The sequence below is a fragment of the Siphateles boraxobius genome, unplaced genomic scaffold (genome assembly GCF_051911475.1).
Source record: "Siphateles boraxobius isolate OS27281-9 unplaced genomic scaffold, OSU_SipBor_1 32, whole genome shotgun sequence".
NCBI lineage: Eukaryota > Metazoa > Chordata > Actinopteri > Cypriniformes > Leuciscidae > Siphateles > Siphateles boraxobius.
Window position 1 is genome coordinate 3235001 of NW_027508942.1, and position 23918 is coordinate 3258918.

Genomic DNA, 23918 nt, shown 5'->3' on the forward strand with positions numbered 1-23918 from the left:
GCGAGACTTCCAAACTACAGCAGCGAAGCGGCTCTTTGCATCTTCCTCTCCTCTTTTCTCTCCACATCTCTCTTTCCCTCCTCCACTCCACCCCCCCACTTTCCCCCTCTCTCCTTGGCTCTGGCATCAGTGTATCGCAGGGTCCTAGAGCCTGACGGTGTTTGGTGGCGTGTTTGCGTGTAGTGCATCTCTGCTACTGTAAACACATCAGTATGACTCAAGCCTCCTCTCTCTCTCTCTCTACCTTTCTTTGCACTTTTTTCCTCTCCCTGATGGTGCTTCAGAACAGTGGGAATGTTGGCATGAGGTTGTTTTGTGAAACATTGTTCTCACTCTTTATACGGCCACAGAGTGGACAGTCCTACAGAGAGCCAAGATAATAATCAAAGAAAGTCACAGTTTAAATTCAACACGAAACCATCTTACTTACATGTTGTGGCGTAGATGCATGTTGGGTGGTCCTTGATTTAATCCATCAGGAATTGATTTAGAGTGTAAAAAGTGTCCTCAAGGATGCAGTCCATTTCAAATAAAAGCTGTTCTTTTGAACTGTCTATTTAAAGAGTCCTGAAAAAACCAAAACAGCATATTAGAATGATTTCTGAAGGATCATGTGACACTGAACAGTGGAGTAATGGTGGCTGATGAAAATTCAGCTTTGCATCACATTTTAAAATACATTAAAATAGAAAACGTTATTTTAAATTGTAATAATATTTTACAAATATTTCTGTTGTTATTGTATTTCTGATCTAATAAATGCAGCCTTGGTGAACATCAGGGTCTGCTTTCAAAAACAAAAACTTTTGAACGGTACTGTACTTTGATATAAATAATAGGGTTGGGTAAAAATACAGATTTTCTGTTTAATTGCGATCACATAAAATCAAACATACAACACCACCAGTGTAGTCTGATAAGAAATGGCTCTTATGAGCCGGTTCTTTTTATATGGAATTATTTAAATAATATAATATAATACAATATAATATAATACTTATCTAGTAGGCTAAACACAGTATATGAGACAAGAAGTATTTCTGAATTCATAGTACTCATAAAACATCCGTTTTAAAAGGTCACAAAGTAAGTTTCAAACCAAATGCAGTACCTACTCTACAGTATGTGTTTTCCACAGTGTGACCAATGCAGCCAAATCCCAAACTAATCTTATGATCCAATTCTTTTTATGACTAGTTCAAAAAGATAAGTCTGCAACACTGCTCTGTCCATTCCACAATGAGCCTAGAGTTTCCTTCTTATGTAAGCAAAATGGACTACAGCAGAAACATAACATAATAAATCAGAACTGAATCAAATGAAACTAACAAACTAAAGTCGATACACAAATTCCCTAAATGATACTCAGGCTCTATTTGATGTATTCGGTAAATGTGTTTCCATCAGAGTCTATGCGCATGACTTCTCATTGGAAAAAAAAAACTGATCTGCCTTGATTGAGCAAATATGTTTTATATGCATAATTTTTTTTTTCATTATGCACATCTTGCCACTTTCATCCAGCGTTTTTTAATTAGATATCTCATAAAAATAGGTGGATAGGAACATAGCTACTGGCTTTTGAATAATATAAACCAATAGCCAACAGATCTTTAGGCTTTTCTTTATTTTATTTTAGGAACATCTTGTCGCTTTCATACAGCGTTTTTTAATGCAATATCTCATAAAAATAGGTGGATAGAAACATAGCAATTGGCTTTTGAATAATATAAACCAATAGCCAACAGATATTAAGGCATTGCTTTAGCAAATTCAAATTCAGTTTTAGCACCATTTTGGTACGCTCACTTTTTACAATGCAATCAATTTCTAGTGTACAAAGTCAAAACCTTAGGTAAGTAAACAGGGTCAATTTGGATTTGATGTAGGCTTTAAGTGAACAGTGCTGTACTGTGTTATTATTCATATTCAAATCGAAAAACCAGCCAGAATTGTTCAATCCATGGCAGTAAGCTCTTCATGTTGTTTTCACCCATCTGACCCACTTCTAGACACTGTTTTGTGCAAACAATGAAGATTTCTGTTCAATATAGAGAAAGCAGCAGGAGAAAAACATTCTGTTCTATCCTGGATTTTAATATTAATACGATGGACCTCAGGAGAACCCGACTGGGATAAAGCCGAGTGCAGGGATGGACATTAGTAATCAATAACAATCCTCTAGGCTTATGTGGTCTGTTCATGAGGTGTGCTCTCTCTCTCTCTCTCTCTCTCTCTCTCTCTCTCTCTCTCTCTCTCTCTCTCTCTCTCTCTCTCTCTCTCTCTCTCTCTCTCTCTCTCTCTCTCTCTCTCTCTCTCTCTCTCTCTCTCTCTCTCTCTCTCTCTCTCTCTCTCTCTCTCTCTCTCTCTCTGCTGTTGTGGATGGGAATCGGTCAGTCAACATGGTGAATCTGATGCTTCATTTGTCTTGCGCTGTCAGGACGACAGCTGTTTGGTTGAGTGTATGGTCAGCATGGATCAATAGCCTTTCCTCTTGCTTGCTGCACCCTTGCTGACAACAAACACGCACACCATTTACCTCACACACACTCATCAGGGGGACGAGGGCAGACGGATGAAGAGGTGCAGATCACTGGGGGAAACCAAATAGAGCAAGGGAACGACATAGAAACACACACTGGCAGCCAAAGATGTGATGTGTATCACGTACACAAGCAATCTAATGTAAGTTTTTTATGATAGGCAATTGACTTAAATTATTAATGCTACCAACTTAATTACAATTTTCAGTAAAAGTATCAATGCTAACCAATCAATGCTACCAAATAGTGAAAAGAGTAGCAAGTTAGTGAGTAAAAATGCTACATTGCTGTTTTTGATGTTGCAATGCATTATACATGCATTTTACAGCCAATAATAATCAAAATCTCTCTCAAAGTGAACTGAATCAATAATAATAAAATTCACTGATTCAAATCCCTGCATGTTATTTTAATTCCTAAAGCATTTTTATTCCTAAATACAACTTTAACTTTATTTATTAAAGGTAGAAGGGGTTGTAGGGTGTATTCAAATTTTTGTTGTTGTATTTCATACAAATTGATAATGTTTAATACTGTCAACCAAATTGAGATTAATTTGTTCATTCATTCATTCAAAAATCCTCATTATTTTTTGGTACCAGAAAAATTTTGGTTGTGGTTTATACTGCTAATTTATTTAATAACATTTTATATATATATATATATATATATATATATATATATATATAAAAGTTAAAGTTACTTTAAAAAAGTGGAAATTAAGACAGTCAAAAGAAAGATGAATAGGATAATAATATATATGATATATGAATAATGATATATCTCATAATTTCACATTTGTATGTCAAAATTATGACTTTTAATTATTCTTTTCATCTTTCTTTTGACTGTCTTAATTTCCTCTTTTTATCTTTATAATTTTGACTTTTTACGTCATAAATTCAAATGTATCTCATAAATATGACTTTATCTAATTTTGACTTCTCATAATTACGACTTAGTGTGTAATTTGCCAACCACTTTTTCCTCTTATGTGGTGGAAATAGGCTTCATATGAACACCTACAGTATCTAAAGATTTAAACACTCACTAAAATATCTTAAATCTTAAATATAAAATCCTAGGTCCAATGAATAATAATGAAACTACATTTTCAAAAAAGCCTAACTGTAGATTAGTTACTTTAAAATACGAGTAGCTTGTAGCTTGGCAAGTGCTTAAATCAACCAGTCTAGTAAACCTAGAATGGTACTCCGAGTCCAGGATTCCCATCATGCAAAGCAGCAAAGTGCAAAGAGCACACGAACTGTAATCCATCCTGAAGCAGAAGGTCATTGTCATGACGTATGCAGAGGCACGCTGACCCCTCACACACACACACACACACACACACACCCATCTGAAGAGGTCAAGGCCATTTATTCAGGTGATTAAAGCAGTAATCCACATGGGAAGTATGTGATGTTTTTATATGCAGGAGGATCATGGGAAATAGAGAGGTTCAAATTAATTGACCTCACTCTCAAAAGCAAAAGATCGCGCGCACACACATACACGCACAGCCAGCTTATATTGAAATGTATGGCATTGGCATATGTGAGTGCACATGCTGTTTATTGGGGCACACAGAGAGCAGACAGCCTGAAATAATCCCCAGTGACAGCAGAGAGAGCTCACGCACCTGACAACACCCAGACAAATGAGCTCAGCGCTCAGCTCCACTCCTGCTCATTACATTTGGACACGCACAAGCCTAAAACAAGGCAATAATGTGCATATGAAAAACTGTGAATGTGTGTGAACATTTGTGAATGCTTGGAATGCATACACAGATAGACAATGAAATATTAATATGATCAATACACTTAAATATAATTAAATCAATTATGTGCATCAAGAGCCAGAGAATGGAGAAAAACGCAAACTATTCTCTTTATACTGCCACATTAATGTCCCTTTTTCTACATTTTCTGCACTATTTAGACAAAACTCTGCATTAAAAATTGATTTAAACATGGTCAAATGTGTAAAATAAACTGTTTATATCTGAAATCACCAAAACAAACATGCCCCTAGAAGGATCACAATCTTGATGGCTCCGCCCCCAAATTCACACACCCCTTACTGCTGATTGGCTACAAGTGTGTTTTGGAGCTCAGAAATCACTTACTGCCCTTTTGCCACTGAAAGCCCTCTTGACAACTTCGGCCAAAGCAACTATACATCATTCATTTTCAACGACAGCTGATGATAACAAGAGACATGAGCGACAGTGGCCATCGTGATGAGATTTGAGTGTGTCCAGCATCTTGTCAAGTCGAGAAAAGTTACAATTTATGCCAATAAACTGCAATGATGTATTGACAACCAGATATCTTATATTGTTGGTATGTTGAGCTGGATTCATAAATTGATAATCGTTAATCTTGTTGATGATATGATGAATTATGCACTGCTGTGATCTATTAGAGCATGCTCTAATAAATGTTTAGAAACATTTTTTGAAAATTATATCAACGCATGCATACTGTACATCTCATTTGTGATCAGATTTTCTAAAGTTATGGCCAGGTATGATAGTTATGGCATCAAGCAGCAGGATCATTTGAAAGCCCATTTCTACAACTTGAGAAAAAATAAAATCATGTTTTGTATTTTGTATTTAGATTGTATATCTAAACTGACATAAAGTAAAAATTATAGTATTAAAAGTAAAAATCATACTTCTGAGATTAAGTTAAAGTTCATGATTATGTTCAAGTTCATTAAGTTCATATCAAAGAAATTCAAAATAATGACAAAGTAGAAAAGGCCAAAATTATGACAGTCAATTATGAAATAAGTGTGAGTTTTTTTAATAATTATGGCTTTTTATATCACAATTTTGTCTTTATATCTCATATGACTTTGTATCTAAAAATTTGACCTACTACATAATTTTGAATTTCTGTCATAATTATGACTTTACATATTCTTTTCATTGTTCTTTTCATGTTTCTTTTGACTGTCTTAATTTCCACTTTTTATCTTATAATTTGTCATAATTTCAAATGTATCTCATAATTATAACATAATCTCATTTCGACTTATGAACACCTACTTGTGAACAACAGTACAGCAAGCCAGCAACATACAATGATAAAAAATAAAATAAAAACTCTGAGGGGGGCTGTATTGACAACTGAAAGCCTGACCAAATAAGCCAAAATATACATTATTGGCATAAAGTCTTGGCATACATTAAAAAAAAATCTTGCTGTGGAGTTGTGGGCCTGCTAATACCGGACCATTCACCTCAATTAACCTCTCAAATGAGGTTTAGTATTTCAAATGAATTTGACAGCATACAGTTGCTCTGTACCAGCTCATCATTGCTTGTTAAGAGTACAGTCTCTTAGTCAGCACATGCTGCGGCTCAGAGTAGCTCCAGTTAATGACTTGTCACATTACAATCCTCTTAAGGAAGCTGAGCCCAATCCAGCTGCTTTCCCTCTGATTTCCTGACCCTGTTGTCTAGCGTTAAACCCACACACACACACAAACAGCGACCTCAGCAGCACAAAGACCGTCCAACCTCACCAAGCTCATTACTGAATCAGCAGCTGAAACAACTTACTCAACACATCCTCCATCCACAGTCTAACATGTGTAATTCTCTCACAGCTAGAGCAACTAAATGGCAAAGCACAGCTGGAGGGAGAGAATCTGATCTTGAGAGCCCTACACACCTGATGACTTCCACACCTTAAAGGGATAGTTCACCCAAAAATGAAAATTCAGTCATTATTTACTCACCCTCATGTTGTTCCAAGTTACCCAGTAAGAGCTTTGTTCATCTTCGGAACACAAATGAAGATATTTTGGATTAAATCTGAGAGCTGGATCACTCCTCCATAGGCTTCTAAGGGATTGAAACTTGTTCCCCGAAAAAGTTATTAAAGACATCGTTAAAATAGTCCAAGTGACTACAGTGGCTCAATCTTAAGTTTATCAAACGACGAGAATACTTTTTGTGCGCAAAAACAAACAAAAATAAAGACTTTATTTCAATTGTTCATTTCCTTCTCTGTGGGCCTCGAGTCAGTTCACTAGTGTAAAAGCGTAGAGCTTCTGTGTTGTACGTCACACACATCACACACATGACCAGCGTCGGCCAATAGTGAGCCTACGTGTGACGTAGCTCTGACTAGAGGCCAACAGAGAAGGAAATGAACAAATGAAATAAAGTCGTTATTTTTGTTTGTTTTTGCGCACAAAAAGTATTATCGTCATTTGATAAACTTAAGATTGAGCCACTGTAGTCACTTGGACTATTTTAACGATGTCTTTAATAACTTTTCAGGGAACAAGTTTCAATCCCTCAAGAAGCCTATGGAGGAGTGATCCAGCTCTCAGATTTCATCAAAAATATCTTAATTCGTGTTCCGAAGATGAACGATGGTCTTACGGGGTTGGAACAACATGAGGGTGAGTAAATACTGACAGAATTTTCATTTTTGGGTGAACTATCCCTTTAAACAGGAACTTCGCGGATTTTCATCCTGCTTTGTATTGTTACAATGTCAGTAGTATGTGTAAAAGAACAATGTTTACTCAATCTCTGTGTTACCTGGACCAAGAAATTCCCATTTATTTGTCACCAAGAGTCTCCCGGATGACGCAAAATGCATCACTGCTACTGCGTACAACACACTGCATCCTTCACTAGAAACTGAAAGTAACTCCCTCTAAACGTTTACTCTTTGAATTCTTGCACCCGGGAACAAAACAAGTCCACACCATTATGATGAAAAGTTTGCTAAGAGTATTTGCCCAGTGCATTATGGGTGTTGAGGTTTTCCCACCTATTTGTCTAAAGGAAAGACAACAGCCTTTTCAGCATCATTACTCCAGTCTTCAGTGTCACATGATCCTTCAGAAATCATTCTAATATGATTTGCTGCTCAATAAACAGTTCTGATTATCATCAATGTTGAAAATAGCTTTGCTTCTTGATATTTTCTGTAGAAACCGCAGCATGTTTTTGATCAATTAATTGTTTTCTTTAAAAGTTTATTTTCAATCAATTAATAAATAAATCAGTAAATCTTACTGACCACATCTTACATTCTTTTAATGAGGCTTTTTGCATCATTATAATATCAGACATCTTAAAAAAGTGTGCATTCAATTCTGTAACTGTACACATTCAATTAATTTTAATGCATTTTTTTTATAAATTAATAGTACAAAAAATGAGCATCACTGACGCTAATAGCATCCTTGAATAAGCAAGGCTTTATTTAAAGATATTATGAATGATAATTTCAGCCGCTAACAGTGGTGTGAGGAAGAACCTAATTTGTGCAACATGTTACTGGATCAATATCTTTTTTGATCCTGGATCAACATTCAGATCTGATGAACAAGTTTACAGTTTATGTCAAGTATAAACTTACAACCAGGGTTATGTGCATCTAAATGATTGTTATTCACCTTCCTCTGATTTTAGGCATAACTTAGGGTTAGGTTTAGAAGGTAGTGATATGGTTAGGAATACATTTTCGGACAGGAATATTGTTCCAGGATTAACAAAATATGTTGACCAAGGAACGCATCTAACTCAGCAAAATCAGGGCGTGCGTCTGTGAGCATCTGCTGTGCTGAAAACCATAATAGCAGCACATTGTCAGAGTAGCTTTTGTTTCAGTAACCCGACGGCTCTATTTTGAAGTTTCCGGGTTGGCTTGTGCTTTAATCTTCACTTTCAAAGTGAATCAAGTGATGTAGGCCTGTGGACAGACTTGTCGGTGACTTTGAGCTGAGACAAGAGCAGTTCAGTCTTTCTCTTGTAGCTAAAACCAAGCTTAAATGCTGACAAAGAGTGTGTGTAAGTGTGCTTTTGAGGGGGCTGAGCTGTGCCGTGGCTGCAGGCTGTACATCACTGTGGAAGAGATGCTGTCGTTGTGCAATTTTCTGTTACGCGTGGCATTACATGCCAAGTATCAGCAGTCATCAGAATCCCTTATCTTTCCTAGAATGTTCCAGCACTGTTCTGTGCCTCAGGAGCCATGAATTATTTATCTCTAAAAGAGGAGGGGGGGGGGGGGTGAAAAATTGGTTGAAAGGATAATCAGAATGGAGGGATGGGATGAAAAAAAAGGAAATCCCACTAAAATCCCACTGCCTATCCAAATTGTTCAATCCCTCTCAACATTTCAATCTATCCTATTCTCTCCCGTGCTTTACCCCCCTCTGTGAAGCTCGGATCATGTCGTTCAAGAGCAAGACTCGTTTTGAGGGATCAAGCTGACTTCCATCAACAAATGTCTCACACAAATACTCATGCAAAATGAGGGCAGAATCGAAAGCACATTTCTGTCCTCCATAATCAGGAACACTCCAGTCATGCTCACATTTGTTAGGTGCCTCATCCATGAAATTTGCAATTAAGGCATTGTGACGGTCAATATTTAGACAGGCTTCAGCTCACACAATCCATTTATGGAGCTTCCACTGGAGAGATTTATGACTTTCATAGATCAGGAGACACATACTGTATGATAAATACGAACTGTATCAAATATTTCTCCTAAAAATCCTTTGGAGAAATAAAAAAATGACACAAATGAAAAACAATTTTTGACATATACAAATAAACAGTGATACCCTGAATGAGGGTAGCATTGCTCAGACAAGGACTTTGATTACAACTGTTTAATGCATTGTGAAGGATTTAAGGTTTTCAATTTTCAAAGTATTGTCTTAGTATTCATTTATACTTTCTGCTTGTATATTTTATATGACTTATTATCTTACTATTGTTGTTTAATCTTATGGTTGTGTGGTTTGAAGGGATGTTTGTCAGAGAATGTCTCCATTTCAAGGTTTTTAAAGTGACAGGGCGATTTTGTAAAGCAGTATTTTTCCATTGTTTTTGCTGTGGTATAATAACTATTGTTGGATTTGTACCGACTTTTAACGGAAAGGAATCAACGCTAAACTTACTTAAACTGGACAATGACTTTCTTCTAGAGCTGTTGTACAACCAAAACAATCTTTGTTGCATTATTTTCCTTTTATCACTGTAAAGCTGCTTATATAAATAAAAGTGACTTGACTTGATTAGATTAGATTTTAATCTAGTCATACGAATTACTTTTTCTACAATAAGTAAAACCAGTTGTAGATATGGCTTGGTTCCTTCAATTTAAGTCTCTGGGATTTAATAACCCATTTTATTTATTGCTCTGCAAAAATCCTCTCGCTGCAGTTAAAACAGCATCTCTCCGATGAGCTGTGATTCATTCATATCATAAGCTAAAGTGTATAATATTTGCACCATTAGCATCAAACAGAATTGCAAAAAACGATTGTTTTCAAAGACTGCCACCCTCTCTCCAACTTGTAAGAATGTGGGGTGGAATGAAACGAGACTGAAAGGAAGAAAAGTTTAAAACTGAAAGGGCTCGAAGCATTTGAGAGAGAAAACGTCAATGTATTTACTTTGAACCCAAATGAGAAAAAGAAGGCAGATGAGAATGAATGACACTAATAAATAAAGGGTCAAATGGAGGGATAAGAAGCAATGTAGTCAGAGAAACAGTGAAAGAAGAAAAGATTTCAGTGAAACAAAGAGAGCAGCCTGTGGCGACTGAGTCATGAGTGCTTTTAGCCCTCTCAAGAGCTGTAGCCTAAATTAAAGTGAGGCTGCTAATGATTATTTATTTAGCTCTTGGTCTGCAGTTCTTCGCACACAAACACATTCACTACGGGCACAGGTTTGGACTGAAAACGCTTCCTCATTCTTATTTATTGCTGTCTTCTGCTATTTAGAATCATAGTAAATTATGAAAAGTTTGGAAATTTTGTAATAAGCAAACATGTTAGATCAAAATGATTTATTTGAGTGTTTATAGACATTCTCAGATGTTCAATAACTTCATTTTGTTCTGAGAATTCTCTTGCACAAACACATTTGGCCATGAGTCAGACGCACAGCGAGTTTCTCACGCTGACCTAATCGCATTACAACAGATGAGAGCAAATGAAACATCGCTGAGAAATGCTGGCGAGGTAACATGCTTTAGGAGACAATACTGCTATTAGTGTGGATCCGACTCTCCTCCTCGAAGACTGAACACTTTTACTTAGCACAGCAGTTTTTCCTATTTACATTTTTTTATTAGCCTCGGTGAGCCACCTCATTAAGAACCAGGAGAGAACGACAGCTTAATGGATTCATTCAGCTAATACTAATATTAATAATGATAATGTCTTCATTTATTCACCCACATGTTGTTCCAAACCCGAATTATGACTTCAGTGGGACATAAAACAACACATTTTGAAAACGAGACTGGTCATTCTTTTGTGTGCAATAACAATAAATAAGGGACTAGTTTTCAAGCCTCAACCAGGACAAAAAAGCACCATAAAAGTAACATCAATTTGGTTCGTACGACTTGTGCGCTAACCACCGTAATCAGATTACTGAGTCAGTGACTTTGAGAAGCACATTAGTGAATCAATCATTTAGACTGATTTTGAGAACTACTGTGGATCAACTGACTCATTGAAAGGTCTGAATCAAACAAACTATTTATTAATCAATCTTGCCAAAATACTGTCAAAAAAATTCTCCTTTTGTATCCAGCAGAAGAAAGCATGTCATACAAATTTGAAACAACATGAAGGTGCTCTTGTGAAAAAGTACACTTCCGCATACTTAGAAAAAATACTTATTACGGAAATTGCATATTTAAGAAAAGCATACTTAAGAGCGAACTGAATATTTATTGCAGTTACATGAAAAATATTAGTTATAGTTTACATTAAGTGCAATTAGCTGAACTTTAGAGTGCTTTTTTGACTTTAGATGTAAATATATAATACACAGTATACATAGCCTATGTCCTGCCAAATGCACCAACAAGCGTTTATGATCAACTATATGTCATTTCTATTGAACTTTTTATGTCATGTATTTATAAATATTTGAAATTGGTTATACACGTGTACATTTCAAATATATTAACCTTAAAGTAATTTTGAATAACACACACTATAATTAAAGGTACACAAATGTAACTTTTGGCCCTCTAGCAGTTAAAAAAACTAAATTGCGTGCATTTTGCAGAAGAACATTGCTTTGGTTGTGCTTTGGCTCTGCGTGGCTATAAATATTGTTCTTTCTCATTACTAAAAGAGAGAGAGAGAGAGATTATCTGCTCATAAAACATTCACTACAAGGCTTAAAGTATGACAAATATTGTTTTAATCTGGTTAAAATTGGTTTAATATTGGCATAATGGTTTAATGTACTTCAAAGTAAACCTTTAAAGTTGACATTAAGTGTGTAAAGAAACTGTCATGAAAGTGTACTCTCATTAAGTATACTGAAGTTGCTTTTTGTTTCATTAATATCTGCAAATAGAGTTTTTAAAAAAAAAATATATTATATTAAATCTTTAAAAATATTTAAGATTTGAATTTCACATTAACTACAATTAAGTGCACTTTATTTCACAAGGTTGAGTAAAATAAGTTTTATTTTTTGGGTCAGCTAGCCTTTTAACAATCATTAACAACATCCGACAAGAACATAATAACACAAGGTGAGACTGTAGCTCACTTTAAACCTGCTCTATCACACACAATATGCATTTGAGACTAACTCATGAGGCTTTCTTATCCTCGCCTCCCAAACACACACCCACACAGAGTACAATGTGTGTCTTTATTACCGTCTACCTCACAAACACACGCAAAAAGAGTTCTCAGTATGTGCTATTATCCTTCCCTTCCAAATTCACACATTCAAGGGATTTCGTGAGGTTTAGTGGGATTCTGATGACTGTGAAGAAGATGAGAAATAATGAAATAAATGCCAAAGTGGCCATTTAAGGGGATTAGACTCACAATGGGAACACCTTTCAGAAGAGGGTGAAAGCTGTGTGTCTGAGACTCTGTGGCAATTAAAGTGATTAATACTGTGAACCAAGGAATGGAAGGGAGATTTGGTAATGGAGGCAGATTAAAAGTAATTGTCACAGAACCTGACCCTGGAGAGGAGAAGAGAGACAGGCAGACAGAGCGAAATAATAAAGAAAAAGAGACATACAGAAAGGCAGGAAAAGTAAGACAGAATGGTGGCATAAATCAAGGCACTATATAGAGGGAATCAGAGAGACAGCGTTGGACTTAATGACCAGAAGAGTGATTAAAGAGTGAGTGAGAGCAGAATGATGTCTCTCCCGGAGGTGGAGTCTGATTTTTGCCCTTCATGTTGGATCAGAGAGAATAAGTCTGTTTTCTTACCACTACATCTAGTCTCCTAAGGTGTCTTTACAAAGATGAGGCTACTCTGAGGTGGCTCTGTGTCTGCTCCAAAATCTGTGGAAGAATGCAATGACACTTAAAAGCAGAACTAAAATATGCCAGCTATTAAAGTCCCCCTGTAGTCAATAGTTTTTACCCTTAAAACTCATCTTTGATCACCAAAATTACATATTTAAACGTTTTTCCTTGAAAATAAAATTCTTCATGCCTTAAAATAGCATGAATAACTATACACTCTTGCCATATTTAGTATATGCGGTTTAATGAATATGAAAGTGAGATCACACGTTGAACTGATTGGTTACAAGGTAGTTTGTGAGGTCAGAAACACCAGTGATTTCAAACTATGTTTTTGAGACTGTCTTTGGTTCACCGCAGTTTTAAAGAGAAAATACTCAGCAATGCTGTTGACTTATGAATTTGCACATGGTTTGCCTTAAAGCATATTAAAAACACCACATAGACATATAAAAAACATTAAAAACCTGATTTTCAGAACAGGGGGACTTTAATTGATAAATCATATTTAATTATTATTCTTTATATTAATGTATACAATACTTAAAAATAAAAATACAAAATATAAAAAAAATACAATATTTATACATTCATTTCTAATTCCTTTAACAATTATATTTTCATTTTTATTTCTATGCCAGAGTCACTGTCGAGCCCTCTTGAGGTGTCGTGGGCTAGTCGACGAAACACTGAGGACGGAAGGTGCCCACTTGAAGACCCTAGAGATGTTCCCTACTCCGCTCAATCCAGAGGGTTGTTATGGGGGACAGCACTGTGGTTGCAGCCGTTGTGTGTGCTGACGCGCAATACACTGTATTAACACCAGACAGAAGATTCACGTCACCAGATGGAAAGAAGCGTAAATGGATGGAGAAGCATAGGTTACTGTAAAGCTACGTCTTAGTTGGTGATTATCTTGGCGAAAGCCGAGTACAAATCAGCATGAAGTTTTAACATCTACTCTCGTGTAATGGAAATCTATAGTCACTAGTTTAAGCACTAGTTTCAGTGTGATTTTGCTTTAACACAACAGTACAGAGTGAAGTTGAGTTAACTTACATTTTAGACACAATATTGCCAGTTACCAGAATCAGTACGAGTAGTGTGCTATTTTTAATTCAGCTAGTCGAAAGAATGAATCAGACGAATCAGTAAAATGAATGATTCAACTACTCCGAAAGTATACTTAAGTGTAGGCTAGGTTATTCATACAATGTGCATAACATAAATTTCATCAGCAGCATAATACATGCATTCTGTACTCTTAAAGTCTGTACTGTAAGATTTTTTTTTTGCACAGCTTACATGAGTGCCTTACTGTTTTTTTTTAACAAATTAGTTTTTTACACTTCCCCAACCCGATTTTTTAGTTAAAAAAACCCCGGATGAGACAGAACCGACAACAAACTACTAGAGCAACAACTATATATGTCTAAATTGTGTGAGGGGATTCACGCAACTCTAGTTTACATGAGTACGAAGACATTTTTATTGGTAATAACTTCTTAGAGAGAAGTAGCGCAGACACTGGACAAGGATGAAACTTTCTTGCAAACATATAATTTAGCTAATCAATAATTCATTGACTCACTCATTAGGACCCCACCAGTAACATAATGGCTGCGTCTGAAATCGAATACTCTCTTGAGTTGGTACTTCGAATAGTAGGTAACTATGCTATTTCCAATGCAGCCTGTGTCTACACCAGACACGTGTGACACGACGTGACAAAAGCAAATAACTATTATAATCAGTGATGCTGTCTACACCGGATGTAGCGATACAACATGACAAATTCCCGACAGTATGACAGATGCCTCATTCTATTTCTGACAAACTGTAAGCGCTCACATTACTTATGACACATTACTTATTACTTAAAGAACACATAGGCTACATTTACACTGTCAGTTTTTGGGATTGACAACCACATTTACTTACAGGTGTCAGTCTCGAAATGTCCCGTTCACTCTACAACTTACACTAGCGCCTCGAATACTGTCTGTATGAATGTGCAACGGGAGTCAAGTACATATTCTCTAACCAGTAACCATCGCGACAGTGATCAAAGTAATATTAAAGATGGCGACATCCATAAAACTGAAAAGTCTTATCGCTTTTGATACGACAAAAGTCTAAGACTCGAGCCATGAGTTCATCCGTCAAATCTTCATTAACTGACAACAGCTTTTCTGGGTGGAGAGCGGAGCATTTGAGTCACACAACACAAAACCGATGGGTACATAAAACCTTCAGATGACACACTGAATATCTCTGAATCTTTCCGAAAGCACACGTGACTCGGTAGACGTGTTTGTGCAGAGCGGCTCTCTCAGCAATGACAGAAAACTAGTTGTCCAGTCCGGTTCTGTTGTTTACACAGCGCAGGTTTTCTAAGAATGTGGTTGTGAGTCCTGAAATTATACAGGTGTGAGTTCAGTTATAGAATTAGGTTGTCACTCCCATAAATAACTGAACTGCAGAGGCGGACAGAGTACACAGCTTTATTACTTGAGTAAAAGTACAGATACCCCTTGCTAAATTTTACTCAAGTACAAGTAAAAGTACTACAGTCAGATGTCTACTTAAGTAAATGTACTGAAGTACTTGTTTTTAAAAGTACAAGTTTAAGAGTACATTTTCTAAATATTGCATTACTACTGCCACGGTGGTGCTTACATTTATGTACAGAAACGTCCTACATGGAGTTATGAAAAATCTTTTTACCATGTTGCTTTATTCAACATTTAAGAAATTTCAGAAAATTGAAATAGTCTGGCGAGGTGGGGCCACGGGTTGGCCCATTCCCGGGATGGACCTGCTGCGTCTTCATCCATTGTTTTGTCTCTTATCTAAATCTGACCATGGAGTTGACTTTGGCGGAAAGCTGAAGGGGATTGCTGATAGACTGTCCCAATCAGTGGCGCCTGCACAATCCAATCACGTTTGAGGGGGAAACAACAAATTAAGGGCTTTCTGAGATTTTTCTTTTTTCCTTTTTTTTTTTTAGAAGTAGTAACGGTTACTCACGGTTATGGATAGAAATGTAGCGGAGTAAAGAGTAAAATATTTGCCTCTCAAATGTACTTGAGTAAAGTCATGAGTACTCCCCAAAAATGATACTCGAGTAAAGTACAGATCCCTCAAAATTTTACTTAAGTACTGTACTCAAGTAAATGTACTCTGTTACTGTCCGGCTCTGCTGAACTGTGTGTGAATGTAACCACATTAGGGACTCAAATACAGGACTGACAACTGTATTCTGCTGCTGTGTGAACGTGGCCATAGATTTGCAACGTTTTTTTGTCGTGTCAAATGGAGACAGCCTCAAATACTGTTGGACTGTTTATCAGTGCTCTTGGAATCAACCAGTTTCTGTGTAAATGCATATCATCGCTGTGCAATCTCATTTCCTGTATAAATGCACCTGGGAATGTGTTTTAGGCTGACGCTATTACTGAAATGTTACATGGGAGAAAAGCAGGATGGACTATAAAGAGAGAGCAAGAGAGAGACTGATGTAAAAAGGGAAGCGTGGATGGCGTAGGAGCAGGTGAGTGAGAGTAATAGATGGAAATGTGTCTCATGAGAAACATAGAAGAAAATGGAGACACAGGAAGAGGATATTTGTGGATGTGGAGGTCTTTAGTGGTGTACTCCTCCACTTGCGGCTGCTGTCGTCCTGAAACTCTGAATGATTTATTAAAGAACGGTTGCGAGAGAGGAAAGGAGGGGACAGAGAGGGCAGCCAGGCGAGGCCTGATTAACCGGAGGAGGGAGAGAAGACAAGCATCCCTCTATTATTCATTACTCCAGAGGAACAGAGAGAGGGACAGGAGGGTATGAAGAGCGGAGCAGGAGATAAAGAGAAAAACAGGGAGAGTGGAGAGAAGAAGAAGAGGGGAAATGATGGGAAGATATTTTTAAATGGCACTCACTGTCTCTTTTGCCCTATTTTGTGAGCCTCATGGACTCATGCATGCTGAGAGTGCGTGTGTGTGTGTGTGTGTGTGTGTGTGTGTCATACCGATGAGATGATTAATATCTATACATACAGTGCAAATTATAGGGCGTTTTTTGGGGTAGGTGTCTAAGCCCATAATTATGGCTTGAACCAATACCGTAAACACATATTAAGTCAACAGTCATTAAAAAACAAACAAACATGTGGCAAGGTTCATTTGTTTATAATGACGTGTTAAGTTATTTATATATATGCCTACAAATGAGAAATGCCACAGTACAGGCATGAAGTAAAAAAAGAACACAGTAAATATAGAGATGCTATTTATTGAAATTTACATCTCATAATCTAAATGCAATTTCATCCTACCAAACTGACAACAGAATAATGTGTTGAATTGAAGATTTAAAAATGACTGTGTCACGAGGAGGGTGTGTGCAGAGGAAGACGAGAAGTCGAATTTCCAAGAACAAAAAACTTTTACTTATAATACGCAGGGTACAAACAGGCCGGATCTACACACCGGTGAATCCAAATCGTAACATCAACAAGATAACATCTAAAAGCACCGACTGAACAGAAGCAAACTAAATACAAGCACAAATCAAACATAAGGTGAAGACAGGTGACACGGATGAAGATAACGATGAACAGGCTTGTAAGTGAGGGAGTGAGTACAGGTGTGGAGACAAGGAGACCCTTCTGGTGGCCGTGGGCCCTGGGGCTATGCCCCCCACAAAAAAAAACTTAATGGGGGGAGTGACTGGGTCAGCACAATGTTCTGGGCTGGATGGAATTAGCTGTGAAGGAGTCTCTGGGCTGGCCGGAACCAGCAGTGCAAAGGTCTCTGGGCTGGCCGGAACCAGCAGTGCAAAGGTCTCTGGGCTGGCCTGAACCAGCGGTGCAAAGGTCTCTGGGCTGGCCGGAACCAGCAGTGCAAAGGTCTCTGGGCTGGCCGGAACCAGCGGTGCAAAGGTCTCTGGGCTGGCCGGAACCAGCGGTGCAAAGGTCTCTGGGCTGGCCTGAACCAGCAGTGCAAAGGTCTCTGGGCTGGCCTGAACCAGCGGTGAAGGACGGGACCAGCGGACGGGACCAGCCCAGCGGTGAAGGCTCTGGGCTGGACGGGACCAGCGGTGAAGGCTCTGGGCTGGACGGGACCAGCGGTGAAGGCTCTGGGCTGGACGGGACCAGCGGTGAAGGAGTCTCTGGGTTGGACGGGACCAGCGGTGAAGGAGTCTCTGGGTTGGACGGGACCAGCGGTGAAGGAGTCTCTGGGTTGGACGGGACCAGCGGTGAAGGAGTCTCTGGGTTGGACGGGACCAGCGGTGAAGGAGTCTCTGGGTTGGACGGGACCAGCGGTGAAGGAGTCTCTGGGCTGGCCGGAACCAGCGGTGCAAAGGTCTCTGGGATGGCCGGAACCAGCGGTGAAGTCTCTGGGCTGGCCTGAACCAGCGGTGAAGAAGTCTCTGGGCTGGCCTGAACCAGCGGTGAAGAAGGACGGGACCAGCGGTGAAGGCTCTGGGCTGGACGGGACCAGCGGCGAGGTGAAGGAGTCTCTGGGCTGGCCGGAACCAGCGGTGCAAAGGTCTCTGGGATGGCCGGAACCAGCGGTGAAGTCTCTGGGCTGGCCTGAACCAGCGGTGAAGAAGTCTCTGGGCTGGCCTGAACCAGCGGTGAAGAAGGACGGACCAGCGGTGAAGGCTCTGGGCTGGACGGGACCAGCGGCGAGGGCTCTGGGCTGGACGGCGTCAGCGGCGAGGGCTCTGGGCTGGACGGCGTCAGCGGCGAGGGCTCTGGGCTGGACGGCGTCAGCGGCGAGGGCTCTGGGCTGGACGGCGTCAGCGGCGAGGGCTCTGGGCTGGACGGCGTCAGCGGTGAAGGCTCTGGGCAGAAGGTTCAAGTAAAACCTGGCACTGAGGACCGGAGAAGGGAAGCTGATTTCAGTGCAGATCGGACGGATGCAAGTACAGGATCCGCCATTTTAGCCTCCAGGTCCATACTATCTGAAACCTTCTTCCGGGCTCGGGGCGACGCGGTAGGCTTAGGCTGGAAAGTCTCGGGGGGACGAGACTCAGGACGGGTGGGGACGGAGGCTGGTGATAGTGGTTGAGCGGTGAAGTTACAATCAGCTTCACCCACAGTGTAGGCTGAGCCGCTCAACAACAGAACGTAGTCCAGATAATGACCGAATGTCCCTGGGATCGCTGCTGCTGGAGCTTGCTGATGCAGATGATCGTCCAAACCATACCAAAACACAGTCTTTTGGACGTCATCTGCCCAGCTTACCCCATCCGAGAGCTCCAGGAACTCTGCGACATATTCCTCTATGTGACGGCCGTCCTGGAAAGAGGTCAGAAGACCGTTGGTGGAATCGGCAGAGGTGATGAGTATGCCCATCTTGTCCCGTTGTTTGGTCGGTCCTTCTGTCACGAGGAGGGTGTATGCAGAGGAAGACGAGAAGTCGAATTTTCAAGAGCAAAAAACTTTTACTTATAATAATACTCAGGGTACAAACAGGCAGGAGATACACACCGGTGGAAAACAAATAGTAACATCTACAAGGACTGACAAGGACAGACTGAACAGAAGCAAACTAAATACAAGCACAAATCAAACATAACAAGGTGAAGACAGGTGACACGGATGAAGATAACAATGAACAGGCTGGTAAGTGAGGGAGTGAGTACAGGTGTGGAGACAAGGAGGATTCTGGGGAGTGTAGTGCAGACTATGACAGACAGGTGCAGACGAAGACTGTGACAGACTGGTTCTTGAAGCATTCTTTTTTCTTGATATTAATAACATATAAAATACAAAATACTACAATAAGTATCTAACCATTAGACTACAAGTCAATCAAATGAAATACATATTATTTTCAAAAAAGTAATTATCGAATGGAATTTAGCCAAAATAAAAATATTTGTTATTATTTATATTTTTTTATTATTATTATTTAATTACAAGTATATAGAAAATTTTTGTTTGAAAATATTCTATTGTAAATTATAGACATTTAGCTAACTGGTTAAAAGAAAAATGTCAACAGAATTTGATAATTACATTAAAACCTTTCCTTCTAATACAAATTTATACTTATGTAATATATATAAATTCTTCTAAACAGAGCAGTCTCCTCAACTGCTATGTTACAGTGCTGTGTATTTTGGTTTATCATAGTTTTATCATAGGGTTTGTGTTGCCACAATTACTGACTGCAATCATTTCATGTTCATCATGTTAAACAAACAAGATGATTTCATTTTTTAATTAGGTTCACTGAATTTGTTCACCGAGGCACAAGCACTGATTAAACGCTCTTAAAAGGAAAATGAAAAGCGTTATAAAATGTAGTAATGGCATCGTTTGCAGTCAGTCAGTGTGTTTTTGTTACTCATACCAGCCCCGATTCATGTGTGCCCTGTGCAGAATGCATTATGAAATGTGCTTGTTTACAGAAAGATCTCCCAAGTGTCCATCTTATAAAGCTAATATCTTCTGTGGTAATTACTCAGCACATGGCCTTTAATACTTTAAAGATGAACATTCAACATTTATGACTTCAGGGACAGGGATCTGGTGCAAGGAGGGGCCGTCTGGGTGTGTGTGTGTGTGTGTGTGTGTGTGTGTGTGTGTGTGTGTGTGTGTGTGTGTGTGTGTGTGTGTGTGTGTGTGTGTGTGTGTGTGTGTGTGTGTGTGTGTGTGTGTGTGTGTGTGACAGCTCGTGTGAGGGCCAGTGTTGTTTTGGTTAGCTAAAACTATTAAAAATCAGTAGGTAATTGAAATAAAGCTGAAATATAATATAAATTTTGGTGTAAAACTTAAGCTGGCGACTACCAGAAATAAGTTGAAGTAATAAAATTACTAAAACTAATATGGAAATAAATTCAAAATACACTATATGGAGAAAAGTATCGGGACACCTGACCTTTGCACCAACAAAGTAATGACATTGTATTATAAATACATAGACATTAAAACAGAGTTATCCCCCCTTTGCAGCTATTACACACTCTTCTGGAAAGACTTTCTACAAGATTTTGGAGTGTTTCTGTGGGAACTTTATAAATAATTCTAAAATAACACTGCTCACATGAGGACTTGATGAAGTGCGATGTTAAATGGCTTTAAATATAATGTGCCTAATTTTAGTAGACATGCCACATCAGATTTGTTTGTTTTTTTTCAGCTTGAATGGACAGGCCTCTGAAATCAGTCCTCATGCTGTCGATATAGAGTTTCATCTGAGGTCATGTAATGTGCACATGTCCGATAATTAGACTTTATGAAGCATTTGGTCATGTACACCAGTAATCTATCCTTCAGCTATTCATTTTACACACTAAAATATGGATTACCCTCATATTCAGCTGACAGGTTTCCTTTTTTCAATTCACACATGAAGAGGGAGGAAGAGATAAAGAGACAGAACAGCCTTTCATTTCTACCATACCATTTTTCTACTCCAATCATTTTTTCTCTCTCTATTTTTTTCCTTTAGAGACATCGGAAAAGCCCATCTGTTGGAGGCTGATTACACATTTATTTGTTTTGAGGTGCACGTACACCGCCTTGTCACGTCAAGCGGGCCTGTCAGGAGCTGATGGGCCAAAATGCCATCTCTAATAATGGCCAACTCATCTCTAGACTAACAGTGTGTCTGTGGAAAAGGAAGGGAAAAACAGGGGGAGAGACAGACAGAAGAAAAAACACAGAAGAGAATCAAGAGAGAATGAAGCAGATTATGGCTGGCAGTGGAGTGGAACTCAACAAGGCAACAAAAAAAACGAGGTATGGGAAATAAAGGGATGAGGTTAGAAAAGTGTGAGAGAGAGACTAAAAAAAGCTGAAAAGCATTCAGGTGTGCCTGTGGATATGAGGTTTGGTTTGTTTCTGAAGGGGGCATGCTCTCTCTGTTTGAGTTTTCCAAAGCACTCTATTCTCTCCATCATAATGGGGTTCCAATGAGGCATCAAATGAGTTCTACCTTCACACAATAACCATTCAATACAAAGCCCCATCACAACAGCACCAGTCCTACATCAAACACACCTCTCACAGGCAGGGATGAACATTGGTTTGTTCTATGCATGTATATGAATCAGTCCCGGCGCCAGGACACTTTTATAATTCTCAGGGGGGTTGAGGGTTGAAATTGTATTCGTGGGGTGGGGGGTGTGTCTTGAAATCATCATAGCCCCCCTTGACGGCAGGCCTGATATGAAGATCTATATTTTTCACGCGCGTCTGGAAATTATCTTTGGGGAAAATGCAATGCTTTTGCGAGAGAAATATTTTTTCTTCTTTTTGCTCCACACTTTTGTATGAAACAAGATAATATAATTCAATAAGCAAATCCACATGATGCCTTTGACCAATCAGAATCAAGTATTCCAAAGAGTGGCATAATAAATTTGTCACCATGAAATCAAAATTGACAATATGGCAGTACTGTATTTATTATAAATGATTTACCTGTGCATTATTTTTTTATATTTATTTATTTATTTTTATTATATAATCCTTGTAATCTTTAATCAAAATAACTTACCCTTTCACTTGCAGTAGTAGGCAATACATGTCCTTTTCTCTGATTAATTGTTTAATGACGTGAGGGCTAAACAACCTGTCACTCACATGAGATCATAGCAATAGCAAACCACAATGATCCAATCAATTCCCGATTTCTAAAATCAAGTCCCGCCCTACAGTTTTCTTGTTCGAGAAGCAGTTTTCGGATCATAGACTGTAAAAAAAAAGATGGACGACGCTCCTTCGTTCTCTTCCATTGGCGAGAAGTGAAGCCGCCATTGTCCTGATATGGCGCTGACATCTTGGGTCTTGAGTCTGCGCAGTTGCGATTTCGGGACCAGACATGCGCAGTAGTGGGCAGGAAATAAAGCCGCGAAATCAACGTCCCGCTCTGGTCCCGCCCTCACTCTCGCTGAATTAATCGTAAGCATATAATCTATAATTAATTATAGAAATTTAGATATTAAATTTAAAACTCCAATCTCCCCAGTCCTCCAAAGATCCCGAAAAAAAGTCCGTTGTTGCTTCAGTGACTACTTTGCTCAGAGAACCTGTCAATCACAGCTGTCCATCATGTATGCCACAGCTCCGTTTTTATAGCATCAAATAACTTATTTTACTTAAACTTATTTTAAAAACAAACACTTGAATTTACATCAGCGTGATGAAAACTACAGTAAATGACAGAAACTATCTTTGGAAAAAAGATATGTGAAGTGTAATTTGATTGTTTAGTTGGTCTCACGTCCCATTGAATAACATGGGGAGGCGGGGTTTATGAGCTATACTAGGACCGGTCACCGGGGGGCGATCGAGCCTTGAACCCCATTCATTTTCAGTGTTTCCGAAGTACGCTCGCTGGTAAATTAATGAAATCAATGTATTTTTTTAGTTTTAAACACATTAGCCGACCTCTCGTGAATCTAGTCAATAGTTGTATTTTATGTAGCCAGTTTGAGTTAATGTTTATTGGAAGATAATAGGTTAATTGCAGCTATAGCTTACGTGACACTAACGTTAGCTAACTTACGGTAACCTGATGTGTATAATATATAATATTATTAATAATAATTGTTACAACAAGAAAAGACAATCGCATTCGCAACTTCCGTTTCATTTAGACTTTAAGAAACAAAGTAGGCTACTTAGGCCTATGTTATATGTTAACCTGCAATTCAGCTGTGTTCTCTTTTTCTAAAGTTTCTCTCACACATCATTTTGTAGTGTCTCTTACCGGTTTGTGTTCTTCTGAGAAGTGTTTTCGTTTGCTTGTCTAAACGGGGAAAGAAAGTAATTAAAATATGGAGTTTAATTAAAATAAAATGTCCGAGGCCATTTTTAATAGCAATTTTTTGCCTTATTTCACTTACGTTACTTCTCTCGTTGAAGCCGCATCGTTTCAAACGCAAGAAAAGCGCTAGTTACTTAAACTCCAGTTTGTATGACAACGAGAGCGAGATCGCGGAGTAATCATACAAGAAACATGAAAGTAGTACCGGTACGGTACTTAAGAGTGGTGATTTGTTTATTTAAAAAATATTTAAACAATTATAATCGATATTTATTACACACTTGATAAA

At 38.6% G+C, this 23918-nt stretch overlaps 1 protein-coding gene and 1 long non-coding RNA gene across 5 annotated transcripts in view; both read right to left on the reverse strand.

The window, feature by feature from the left end:
• The window catches only part of tmem91 (transmembrane protein 91), a 36208-nt gene extending 36112 nt beyond the window's left edge, over nucleotides 1-96 (reverse strand). For 3 of the 4 annotated variants that reach the window (XM_077194548.1, XM_077194547.1, XM_077194546.1), the window contains exon 1: nucleotides 1-72. This exon is cut by the window's left edge. The gene's annotated coding sequence lies outside the window, so the exon portion shown is untranslated. The other variant, XM_077194549.1, reaches the window with a different exon arrangement.
• Nucleotides 97-443: 347 nt separating this feature from the next.
• On the reverse strand, nucleotides 444-23784 carry LOC143700949 (uncharacterized). Its single transcript, XR_013189687.1, has 3 exons — nucleotides 23709-23784; nucleotides 23573-23611; nucleotides 444-567 (listed from the first exon to the last, which is right to left on the reverse strand). It is a non-coding gene; the product is annotated as an uncharacterized LOC143700949 (long non-coding RNA).
• Between the last annotated feature and the right edge of the window lie 134 nt (nucleotides 23785-23918).